Here is a 13085-nt window from a genome sequence, read left to right as displayed (position 1 = left end):
TGTCTGATGACAAAAGGGGGAGAACGATGTTTGACAATGTGGCGAGAAAAAATACTTATACATAGGGGGAGCTTTAACTAAGGAGGTCAAAGTATTTAAAAGAAAAATGTTATCAAAAATAAAATTTTGACATCATCAAAAAGGGGGATATTGTTGGAATCAAGTTGGTTTTATACTAAAAGTTTGATGCTAACAAAAGTATTTTATGAGAACAGTATATTTGACTTCACATAATATGAAAGACGATTCGTGTTTTTGAAAATAATCTAAAAACATATTTGATTTAGATTTATAATTGAAGAAATTTTTTGACCAAGTTAAAAAAAAAAAAAAAGATATAGTTAAGATTTGAAGAAGATATGATCAACATATCACAATAAGATACAAAATATTTATAAGAAGATTTGATCAAGATTTATCACAAAAGAATATGAATTATTTGCAAGAAGATATGAATTATTTACAAGAAGATTTATTTCATCAAGATTTATCTACAAGAAGATATGAATTATTTAGAAGAAGATTTGATCAAGATTTATCCCAAGAATATATGAACTATTTACAAGAAGATTTAATCAAGATTTATCACAAAAAGATATGAATTATTTACAAAAACATATGATCTAGAATTGTTTACAAGAAAAAACACTCACAAGAAGATACATTTATTATTTGCAAATATATAATTCAGATTTTGATTAAGGACAAAATACTAAATTGGACTTAGTCATATTCCTAGATATGAAAGTTCAAGAACGAATCCGACATTATCTTCCCGCCTAGATCAAAACAAGCATAAGGAAGGAAGTTTCATCTGAAGAATTTGCGAAGTCAATCTTACAAAATACGAACAAAATATGAAGAGATTATAAGCTCAATGTTAACAAAATATGAAGAGTTTAATGTTAACAAAATATGAAGAGCTCAATGTTAACAATCTTAACAATATCAATTTGAAGAGTTTATAATTTCAATGTTAACAAAATATGAATAGTATCAATTTGAATAATTTACAAACTCATTCTTTACAATATACGAATAGTATCAATCTCAAGAACTTACAAACTCAATTTTAACAAAATACGAACATTATCAATCTAAAGAATTTACAAGCTCAATCTGAACAAAACATGAACAAAATCAATCTAGAAGAACTTCTCATATTGGATTTTAGAAATTAAAAATTGGTTAAAGAAAAAGTTATCAAAAAGCATCTTGTTCAAAATTATTTTCGAATAAGATCATTGTTGAACAAGCTAAGAATGAAGATACAATTCAGAATTAAACAATGACTAAATTGAAATCCTAATTTTATCTATAAATAGATACTCAACGTTGAAGAAAAAGATCATTGAAAAATTAGAAAAGAATAGAAGAACTCAAGCTCAAAATTTCAAATTCATCTTAGAGTTCAAAAAGAGAAACACTTGTTCAAGTGAGAAATATTTTCTATGTGCTTTTCTTAGAGTGTGATAGTCATTGGTATAATCAACTTTTTAGAAGCAACTACTCAAGTTCCAAACCTTTGTATTCAAATTCGATAGTCGTGTTAGTGTGCCTTCAAATATATGGGGTTGTTAGATTGTGGGGGAAGACTTGCTAGTAGAGTCAAGGTGTGTGTGTTCCTCAAAATATGGGTTGTTAAACTGTTTGAGAAGACATGCTTTGAGGGTCAGATGCTTTGTGATTCAAATTGTTGAAGTAGTTGATTAAATCCTTATGAGTGAAGAGACTAGATGTAGCCAAGTTAGTGGTGAATTAGGATAAATTACTTGTGTCACTTTATTCCTGCACTTTTTAGTTTTTTTATTGCTTCTACTCCAAGTAAATGATCAAGTCTGAACCAGTTTAATCAAATAATGAAAAAGTTATCAATTTAGTCAAACAAAATTCAACACATTCTTCTCGTGTATGCAACTTTAGGTTGCATTCTTGACATTGGTGGAGGGTTATTAGATCTTCGTTGGTATTCTCTCGGTGATGTTGATGATGACGATTGATCTATAGTCAAATATTATTATTAGAACGTAAGAGCATTCTCCAAACATAATCGTGATCCATGGAATTGAAGTTTTCAATGGTTGTTAGCTAATTTTTCTTATTTTTACGGGATTTTCAGTTGTGAATATTTGCACGTGCTTTTTTCCTCAAATAAACACATTTGTTTTAGTTGTTAAGTCATGTTAATGGCACTAAAAACATGGAACATGAGTACAACTACCAAAGTATAAGTTCCAATGAGCTTTGACTAATTCTTACGTCTTTACGACCTTTGTGGGCTTTAGTAGACTTCATAAAGAATCGATAGACTCGTATTCGACTACTTCTTTAATCTAACCTTACTTCAGCTAAGAGGAATTCGGATAACACTAAATTCAAATGTTTGCAAATCTCAGGTACGAAGTTATTTATATTTGTGTAAACAACAAGTTTGGCCTAACTGCCTAACCCCTTTGACCAACATTGTTATTCACAATCTTCTTGCACCCGTTTCTCACCATTTGAAATTAGTAACTTTTTCCTTTTCATGGGAGTCAAAAGCAGAACCCATGCATTAAGTCAATGGTTAGGTCAAGTGCTAATGAGAGTGAATGTACGATGGTACTTAACTCCTTCAAGAGCTATGGAGGGTTTTGAAGATTAGATTTAGAAATAATGGGAGAAATTGAAGAAAGAATTAGAGAAGTTAGGATTACAAGGACAAAATATTAAGAATAATAGCAAAGTAAGAAATTCAGGTTTGGCTAAGACTATTTATAGAAGTGGTTTAATGATGAGGAATGATTTAATTGCTAAGATCAAGTAAAAGGAAATCAGATATAACCGTTGAAGTAATTGAATCAGCAAGAAACTCAACTGATTTTCTCCCATTCATGAGCTAGAGAGGGGTTTCCAGTGGTTAGTTTTATAATTTATGATACAGTAGTTACGATGTTCACGTCGTGATTACTATTTGCATTGCATCACCTTTCATATCAGTACAACGGCTAATGCAATGCAAGGGGAAATATTTTTACATCAAAAGTATTATAAGTTGTTTGTAGAGCACACATAAAGAAAAATTTATCATAGCCAAATTTATGTTAGCCGATGTAATGGTCAATCGAGCTAATAATAGAAGATTACAAAATAGGCGAGTCTTTCTCAGTTCCACAAGGTTTACAGGGGTGATATTGTTTTCAGAAAATGATTTCAACACTTATATGTTGATAATTATGAACTAAAGTTCGTATTATATGTTTATAGCGCCATTAACTATGAGCGACTACATTTGCAGAGAGGCGACGTGGAAATAAACATGAGGATAGGTGAACTCAAGTCACCTCAAAATAGGAGAATACAGTCCATCGTATGGTGCTACAAATACCCAACAAGATGAAAACATGCATTACCTGCAAAAATAGACCAATGAGGTAGAATTAGAGTAAAATTTGTAGGACCCTATGCCTTGGCTAGTAAGGTAAACTTTGTCAATAAATACCACATGTAATCTTCATGTTAAAAATAAAATTAATGAAACAAGTATATTTGCTATTTATTTTCATCCATTACTTTTATGCTTATATTACTTATACATTTTTTATTTTGATAACTCACAAAATTCTAACATTGTACGTAACATTCTTTGGAGGAGTTTGGGAATACAACATTAAGGGACAAAATTCCTTCGTCAACATAATTTGTATCAAAAATGAATCAGTCTAACAGTGTTTAGTCAATTGCTCGACTTAATTTTAATTTAGACAACAATATAATTTACATATTCTAACTAGTACCTTTTGTGCCCTTTCAAAACTTTTTGTTGTTCTTTTGGTATTACGTTGCCCTTGTATATCGTGAAAGGTTAACATAGAAATAAAAAATAATAAAATATTGAAACAATGATGAGAGGTTAAAGTAACTAAGATCAAGTGATCAAATTGAGTGTTAAAGAGACAAATACGATATTTTAATATATTTAATAGTTATTTTATGATGATTATAGTTTTAGGAAAGTTTCTTGATTACTCCATTAAAGCTAAAAACTATTTAACTGTAGTACATAAAGAATGGAATTTTACTGTAAAAAGTGATCAACAATTTTTTATTTCTTATATACAAAGTAGGAGGAAATGTTTAAAATTCTCTTATTTATTACAGGTATTATTCTTTTCTTTTCCCAATTTCTCGTAAGTTACGGTTGTTTAATAAGCCTCGTGTGCAACTTTGACCATGACTGCTCATTTTCTCAATGTGGTGTTGGTGGAATTGAATGCTCATTTTCTCAATGTGGTGTTGGTGGAATTGAAGTGTGTCGTTTGAATTGTTGTACATGTGACTATGGCGTTTAAGTCAAAAAATATTTGATAATTAATATTAAGTCGGTAGTTTTATTATTGTAAAATAAAGTCAATTTTCAAGCTAGGCATAATATTATTTCTCTGACACTTAGTTTTATAACAAAATCATGCAAATGTTGGGTGTAAAATCATGGTATATGTAGTATGGTATATGTTTCTCTTGTATGCTTGTGATGTGTTTTTTTTCTCTAATGTTCCCACGCGCATTTTTGTTGTATAATTAGGTTAAGTTTCACAAATAGAACGTTGGAGTGTCTTCGGATGAAATGCTCCCAACACTGCGAATAATCCCCATCCCACGACAAGATATATTGGGTTTGCAAAAATATTGAATTTTCTAACTTCTAATTACTACACTCACTTTATCAATTTTAGTAACATGTTAATAATCCAAACAAATTCATGAATCATGTATCTATACACTGAACATTTAGACTCTCATGTATAGATACTCAAAATACAACTAACTCACAAAACATCAGACCCACGATTCAAGACATTTAATGTAACATCTCGTTTTTACGGGATATTAACTAACGAAATTATAAATATAAAAATACAAATTCGTTTTTATTTATTTATTTATAATTATTTTAAATATTCATTTATTTTAAAATCAATTAATCATATTTTTAGTTATATTTTCAAAAATAAAGAATCAAAATATTTACAATCACTAAAAGTAAATTTAATACGTTAAACAAAAGAGACTCCTATAGCCAAAACTATTGATATTTTACTACCCAAACATAAATCCTAGTTGGTCATAAACTTTGGACTTGTGGTAAACTAACTCAACAAGTCTAATAACGGAACAAAAGTATCTCAGAGCCTCCAACTGCAAGCTATTGTACTTCAACGCATTTCTCCTATTAGGTTGACCGTAACATTATTCGCTCAATTAGCACTATATGTAACGTCTTGTCAAATGTAAGGGTCATCTCCAAATAACAAACACATAGAAAATATGCATCCATATTTAGTTGTTATAGCAAAAATACAAATAAACATGTACTTCATTTAACAGTTAAAAATCACCACGCACTAAAGTACAATAACAACGAAAATATAACAGTACTACAATATCTACGTAATTAATAACATTAATTCATCCATCCAAACGACCAAGAGGTACAACAACAATAATATATAGAAGTACAATATCACATATTTAATAAAGTCAATTCACCCAAAACCAGGAGATACAATGTATTTGTTATCTTTATAAAACACTAGTCACACTTTAATTAATACATATCCAACAGACCTTATTGCTTAATCTATATGTCAATGTAATGATTTCGGAATATCGCCTCCCCCGCAAGGGCTTCGTGGGTCCTTCCAAGCAACACCACTAACTTAACGTCTCTGCAAGGATTTATGGGCTCCAATCAATTATGAACGCACCATCACACAATTATGAATGAATGCATGAATGTGGACACTCTAATAAAATATAATGCGATACTAACTTATTAACGACATATCACATAACATTTATTCTTCACACTTTGAATATGTTCAACACAACCATTATAACAACATATCACATAACATTTATTCTTCACTCTTTGAATATGTTCAACACAACCATTATAACAACATATCACATAACATTTATTTTTCACACTTTGAACATGTCAAACACAACAATTATTAATATTTATTTTGAATATAACACACAAACAAAACCAATAAATAACATCACAGTACATTTATATCACATATAATTCAAATAGGAAAGCAGATGGAGTGATGTCCTTACCAATAAGAGTGTCGTTATTAAACTCCTCACGCGGTCTTTGCTCAAAATGTGCTACACTCGAGGGGATAAATCAGTAACTCATTTAGTTTTTGAATTTCTTTCATTTTTGTCTCCTACACCCGTTTTTGTTTTATTTCAGTCAGTTTTGTTTTATTACTTTTTATCATAAGAAATGGGGAACGTGTTATTAATTGAGATGGTATTAAATGGATAACGTGATATTAAATGGAAAATGTGTTATTTCAGTCTAAACCATAAAATTTGTTTTTAACGTTCCCTTTTATTATTATTATTATTATTATTATTATTATTATTATTATTATTATTATTACCAAAAATTAAAATAACACAATACAATAGTAATTATCACCAACAATTTACAGAATATTTATATCAAACTCATAGTAAGGTAAGATATAAAAATAAAATAAAATGTTACATTCTACTTACCTTGAATAGTTTCGTCCTCGAAATGGACGCTAATGAAAAAAATGTGGGTCTTATATTTAACATATCCTACTCGGCGTGATTGAGAATACCTACTCCAGTACCAACTAATGTGACACTCTAAACCCAGCATTCTTATTTTATTAAAAACAAAACAAACAAAAACTTATCTCAATACGTGAACTTTGCAACTGAATATCATATTTGTAAAAAAACTAAATTATTTATGCATCACACTAATGAATGGCATCACATTACTTTCATAATTACTCAAAACATAACTAATTTCAATCTAATTAAACATAAATATTTACAATTTAGATTACTCATTAACTTAAATATATATACAATTATCAAACCAAAGAAAACCTACATATACAGAAAATTAATCATAAAATTAATTAATATATATCCTAAAACACTTTTAATACCAAATTAATTCTTTAACATCCTATTTCAATAATAAAGTAGTTTATTATAAAATTTGGGATGTTATACGAACTCAAGGCCATGCACGCACGGAGAAATTCACAATTCCAACAAGGTCCTGATAAGGATCTCAAGAGCATGAAGATGATCTATATTTTAATAAATTAGGATGAATTTTATTTATTTTCATTTGGTTTGTAATAATTCTTAGTTTGCTTCAATTTGGAATTGTAACAGTTTTAATATAGATTTAGTTGAGGTTATATGTAAGTGAAGATACTTTGCTTCCTTACATTTCGTTTATTTTAGAAAAACATGATGTAAGTCCAATATGGGCCTTGAGAATGGTATCACTTATTTAGGTATAGAGATAATTTTACTGTAAATATGAATTTGTAACCACATTGAAAGTCAGTTGGAATGAATTATAATTTCTCTAATGAGAATTGTGAGTGAGTTGGGTCTCTTCTTTAAGTCTTGGATTAGAACTTGTTTGCATCTTATCAATGATTTCCTTACCATTTTGGTAATTATCCATTGACTTATCAATCATCCTTGATTGTGGCCCCTTCTTCGTCTTCTCAACCTAATTCATCTTTATTTCTTTATTTTCCATTTAATATTTTGTCATTCTATTTGAAGAAATCACTTAGTTAGATCTTCAATCTAATGTAACATCATTTGGTATTCATAGTTTGTTGCCAAGAGGTAATATTTGTTCTTAATTTATGTTTTCATGATTTTGAACTTCTTGGAAAATTTGAAGTTTTAGATTAATTTCTTGAAACTTGATCTTTTTTTTTTGTAATCTTGAGTTGCTAGTTGATTATAAGTGTTATAATATGTGCGAGTAGGTTTAATTTGATGATTGTTTGCTTCATTTGGTGTGAAATTTGAAATTTGGAATTGTTGGAAAAATAATATTTCGCAGAAAAAATAATGGATTTCATCATCTTCACTTGCAACGCTCTTTGATCCAAAATTTCATTTGTAAATTTGTTTTTGCTATTATTGCTTCCATATGTGTCTGATTCTGGAAATTCAAAAGCCTAAATTGGTTAGAAAAATGAGAAGATTAATATGAAAAGATAATATGTGCGAAAAAGTGATTCTGCACATAAGCACTTATTGAAAAAAAATACATTAAAAAAAAAAACAATAATCCCGAATTGGTTCACTTTGATACATCAATCATTATTGTCTTTATCAGGCACTGCAAGTTTTATCTTAGTACTTTACCTCCCACATATATGTCAATTCATATATTTGGATCACTTAGTCATTTAGTTATAATCTTTGTTATTTCTTTGATAATCTATTTGAGTGTGTCTCCATTTACTTAGTTTTTCTTGTTTATCATTTTAAATTCTCTTAGTTTTGTCTTAGAGTTTTCCTTCTTGAAACTCTTGTGGTGATATATTTTGTGGACTTGTTACATTGTGTTTCAATTCTTGCTTGGGTTCTTTTTAAGAATTTGAGATAGGAGTTTGAGTGGAAAAAGACAAGAATGCACATCATTAAAAAAACAAGGTCATCATTGAGTCATATACATGAGTGATACATTTCTTGAGTGTAAACACTTAGTGAATGGTGATGGCGTTATTTTTATTTTCTTAACGTGTTTTTTTCATTTACTTGATTATTGTGGTACTTGTTGTTGACATCATGAGTGGGAGTGAACCAAATCCCCTTTCTCCTAGGACTACTTTTCATATGGATCATTTTACAAAAATTTGGAATACTCAAATGAATGCCTTGAGAGAAGAGCTTATGAAGATGGTTCAAAATCAAGGGAAAAAGTAGAAGTAGATTTCATGAGGAGAGAAGAAAATATAAAGGTCATGATGAGAAAGAAATGAAGCATGATAAGAGCATTATGATGAGGATGAAATGAGGTATGAAAGAAAAGATAGAGAAAAAGAAAGAAAATATAGAGATTATGGTGAGGATGAAATGATGTATGAAAGGAGAAATAGAGAAAAAGTAAGGAGGCTTAGAGATTTTGAGAGGGATAATATGAGGTGTGCAAAAGAGAAAAACCATGTAGAATATAAAAATGAGGATCAAGAAAAGAAAAAAAACAAAGTATATCATATCATGAATATATTAGAAATTTTGTATTGAATCTGGAATATGTTGAATATCTTTATGAAAATGGATAGCAAAAGAGACAAGAAAAGTAGAGAAACTAGCTTTGAGAGAGAAAGAGAAAATCAAAGAAAAGAAAGAGAAAGAAGAAGAAGATAAGTTAGCCTTGAGAGAGAAAAAGAAAATTAAAGAAAAGAAAGAAGAAAATGAGAAACATTTGAGAGACAAATGCAAGAAATTGACTGCAACTATTTGTCTAATTTTGATAATTCTCTTGTGCAAGTGCTTGAAGAAGTGTCTCTAAAGGAGGAATGTCATCAATACATTGACTTTAAAAGCAAAGAGAAAGATGATGGTACAAATGAAAGTCTATTTAAACAAGTGAGTGAAGTGAATGAAGCAATGTTAGTTCTTGAAGGTGATTGGTCAAGGTTTTCCCAAAATGATATTTGCAAGAAAATTATTAAGTCCCCATATGTTTGTGATGAAGAGAATCTTCATAAGACTCAACTTGCTTTGAAGCCTTTACAAATACAAAATAACATATGGTTTACCACAAATTTCAATCAAAAGAAGGTATATTTAGTCATGAATATCAACTTCAAAAGGAATAATTATATCCCCGTCTTTAGAATTTCCTACCTTGACCATAAATGTGATGAGATGTTAATTGTTCGAGATAGAAATATGTTTCATCGACTTATTCCAAATTTTCATTTGACCTCAGTGGAAATGATGAGCTTTTGGTTAATTTGGATTCTTTCTTTATGTACGGTATAATGAAGCTTAAATTTGTGGTCGAATTTCTTCAAGAAAGAGAGAATGATAAGGATCTCAAGAGCATGAAGATGATCCATATTTTAATAAATTAGGATGAACTTTATTTATTTTCATTTGGTTTGTAATAATTCTTAATTTGTTTTAATTTGGAATTGCAATAGTTTTAATATAGATTTTGTTGATGTAATATGCAAGTGAATATACTTTGTTTCCTTGCATTTAGTTTATTTTAGAAAAATATTATGTAAGACCAATATGGCCTAGAGAATGGTGTCACTAATGACTTATTTAGGTTTAGAGATAATTTTACTATAAATATGAATTTGTAACCACATTGAGAGAAAGTTAGAATGAATTAGCATTTCTCACTACGCCAAAAATGATATTTTACAGTGCGTCTTTTACAACGCTTATTAAATACAAGCGCTGTTGTAGAATTTTTTTAAAATAACGGAGGATACAACAGCGCTTTTTTGACAAGTGTTGTTGTAGGCTTTTATAAAATAAGTTAAGAAGGTCTTTTAGAGCGCTCTTTCAAAGAGCACTACAATAGACTTTTAAAAAGTAAGTTAAGAAGGTCATTTACAGCGCTCTTTCAAAGAGTGTTATAATAGGCTTTTAAAAAATAAGATAAAGATGTATTTTACAGCGCTCTTTTAAAGAGCGCTGTAATAGGCTTTTGAAAAATAAGTTAAGGAGGCCTTTTACAGCGCTCTTTCAAAGAGCGCTGTAATAGACTTTTAAAAAATAAGTTAAGGAGGCATTTTACAGCGCTCTTTCAAAGAGCGCTGTAATAGGCTTTTAAAAAATAAGTTAAGGAGACCATTTACAACGCTCTTTCAAAGAGCGCTGTATTAGGCTTTTAAAAAATAAGTTAAGGATGTCTTTTACAGTGCTCTTTCAAAGAGCGCTGTAATAGGCTTTTAAAAAATAAGTTAAGGAGGCCTTTTACAGTGCTCTTTCAAAGAGCGCTGTAATAGGCTTTTAAAAAATAAGTTAAGGAGACCTTTTACAGCGCTCTTTCAAAGAGCGCTGTAATAGGCTTTTAAAAAATAAGTTAAGGAGGTATTTTACAAAGCTCTTTCAAATAGTGCTGTAATAGGCTATTAAAAATTAACTTATATTTTTTTAAAAATAATTACATTAAAATGAATAAATTTTTCACATGCTTTAAATTTTATTTATCATATATGCATTAACAACGTAATTTCTATTTAATTTTTTTTTACAACTCTACTATAACATTTTAAAATATTAACGTTTTATGTCTTTTGAGAATAATCTTAACGCATTTTATATATATAATATTACATATTTCATAATTAGATCAATATTATGAACTTGCTTTCTTTTAAATAAGTATTATTTGGTTTCGGAAAAAAACTTCAATTTCTTTAGAAAATAACATTTTACTAACATAATAAACCATAACAAAATAAATAACTACAATAAAAAAAGATAACATTTTAATTTGAGTAAAATATTATCTCTAAACCCTAAACCGCTTTAGTTTCCTCTTCATTACGTAAACTTCGTACGCTTGTTTCCTCCTCCTCTTCATTCTCCTTCTCATTGGGAACTCTACGAACAATATTGTCTTGTTACTAACCCTCATTACGTAAACTTCATACGCTTGTTTCCTTTTCATTCTACTTGTCATTGCGAACCATCTTTGTTTCTGCGAACCTTACTCTCCTACGAGTCGTTCGTATTTCTGCGTTGTTCTTATTTGTTCGTATTTTTGCGCCGTAACCCTATTGTTCTTCTATTTTTCAGGTATTGTATTTATTAGTTTTTTGTTTCAATAAAATCCATGTTGAACTTATATTGCTATCAATGCAAAAATATTTATTGACTTATATGTTTTATTTTATAGTGCCCTCGTCAAACTAACAACATCAACTGTGGGTACTATATATTGCGATTCATGAAGGAGATTGTTGATATGATTCAAACTATAATCCCAGAAACGGTACAATATTTTCATTATTTGATTTTCATATATAAACTATGTATATATTTGATTCTAACTTATTTATGTTCAATTTTTATATTGCACAGTACTTTGACAATTTTAGGAAGACTGATGTTAGTGTGTGATTGAAATGAAAATTATTTGATTTGCTGGGAAATGACATGCTGCAAGGGATAGTTATATGAATATATGGTAGTTCTGTTTTGTGTAGTTCTGATAGTTATATGAATATGAATAGGAGTACATTTGAAAAGTTGTGAATATGTAGTTATATGAATATGTATATAGTTATGTGTTATTGTCAATATGTGAATATGTATATGAATATGTTGTGAACTGATTGTGTAAATATGTAAAGTTATAAAGTTAAATTATAAAGTTATATAGTTTTGTTGTTGTGTACTGATTGTGAAATGATTGTGTGAATTGATTCTGGATGAAAAAGATTTTGGAAAAAAAATTAAAAGACAGTGTTGTAATAGGTGCATAATAATGCATCTATTGAATGCACCTTTTACATCGCTTTTTCAAAAAAGCGTTGTAATAGGTGCTTAATAATGCATCTATTGAATGCACATTTTACAGCGCTTTTTCAAAAAAACGCTGTAATTGGTGCATAATAATGCATCTATTAAATGCACCTTTTACCGCGCTTTTTTCAAAAAGCGCTGTAAAACGAGTATAACAAGCGTGCAATATATCTACCTATTTTATAGCGCTTTTTTATTTTAAAAAACGTTGTTGTATCTTTTACAGCGTTGGATGCTACAGCGCTTATTTTTTTGAAAAAACACTGTAAATGGCTTAAAAAAAGCGCTATAAAATAGGTTTTTCCGAATATTGTAACTTTTTTCCGTAACCAAATAATACTTATTTAAAAGAAAGCAAGTTCATAATATTGATCTAATTATGAAATATGTAATGTTATATATATAAAATGCGTTAAGATTATTTTCAAAAGACATAAAACGTTCATAGTTTAAAATGTTATAGTAAAGTTGTAAAAAGAAAATTAAATAGAAATTACATTGTTAATGTATATATGATAAATAAAATTTAAAGCATGTGAAAAATTTATTCATTTTAATGTAATTATTTTTTTCAAAATATAAGTTAATTTTTAATAGCCTATTACAGCGCTCTTTGAAAGAGCACTATAAAAGACTTTCTTAACTTATTTTTTAAAAGCCTATTACAGCGTTTTTTGAAAGAGCGCTATAAAAGGTCTTCTTAACTTATTTTTTAAAAGCCTATTACAGCG

The 13085-nt window shown here is 28.8% G+C and overlaps 1 long non-coding RNA gene across 1 annotated transcript; it reads right to left on the bottom strand.

Annotated features, from left to right (window-relative positions):
* Positions 1–3052: 3052 nt before the first annotated feature.
* LOC113787195 (uncharacterized) lies at positions 3053–3752 on the bottom strand. The gene is made up of 2 exons (XR_003473677.2): positions 3598–3752; positions 3053–3392 (listed from the first exon to the last, which is right to left on the bottom strand). It is a non-coding gene; the product is annotated as an uncharacterized lncRNA (long non-coding RNA).
* Positions 3753–13085: the final 9333 nt, after the last annotated feature.

This window comes from Cicer arietinum, chromosome 1 (genome assembly GCF_000331145.2).
Source record: "Cicer arietinum cultivar CDC Frontier isolate Library 1 chromosome 1, Cicar.CDCFrontier_v2.0, whole genome shotgun sequence".
Classification (NCBI taxonomy): Eukaryota; Viridiplantae; Streptophyta; class Magnoliopsida; order Fabales; family Fabaceae; genus Cicer; species Cicer arietinum.
This window is presented reverse-complemented; position numbering and strand designations above follow the sequence as displayed.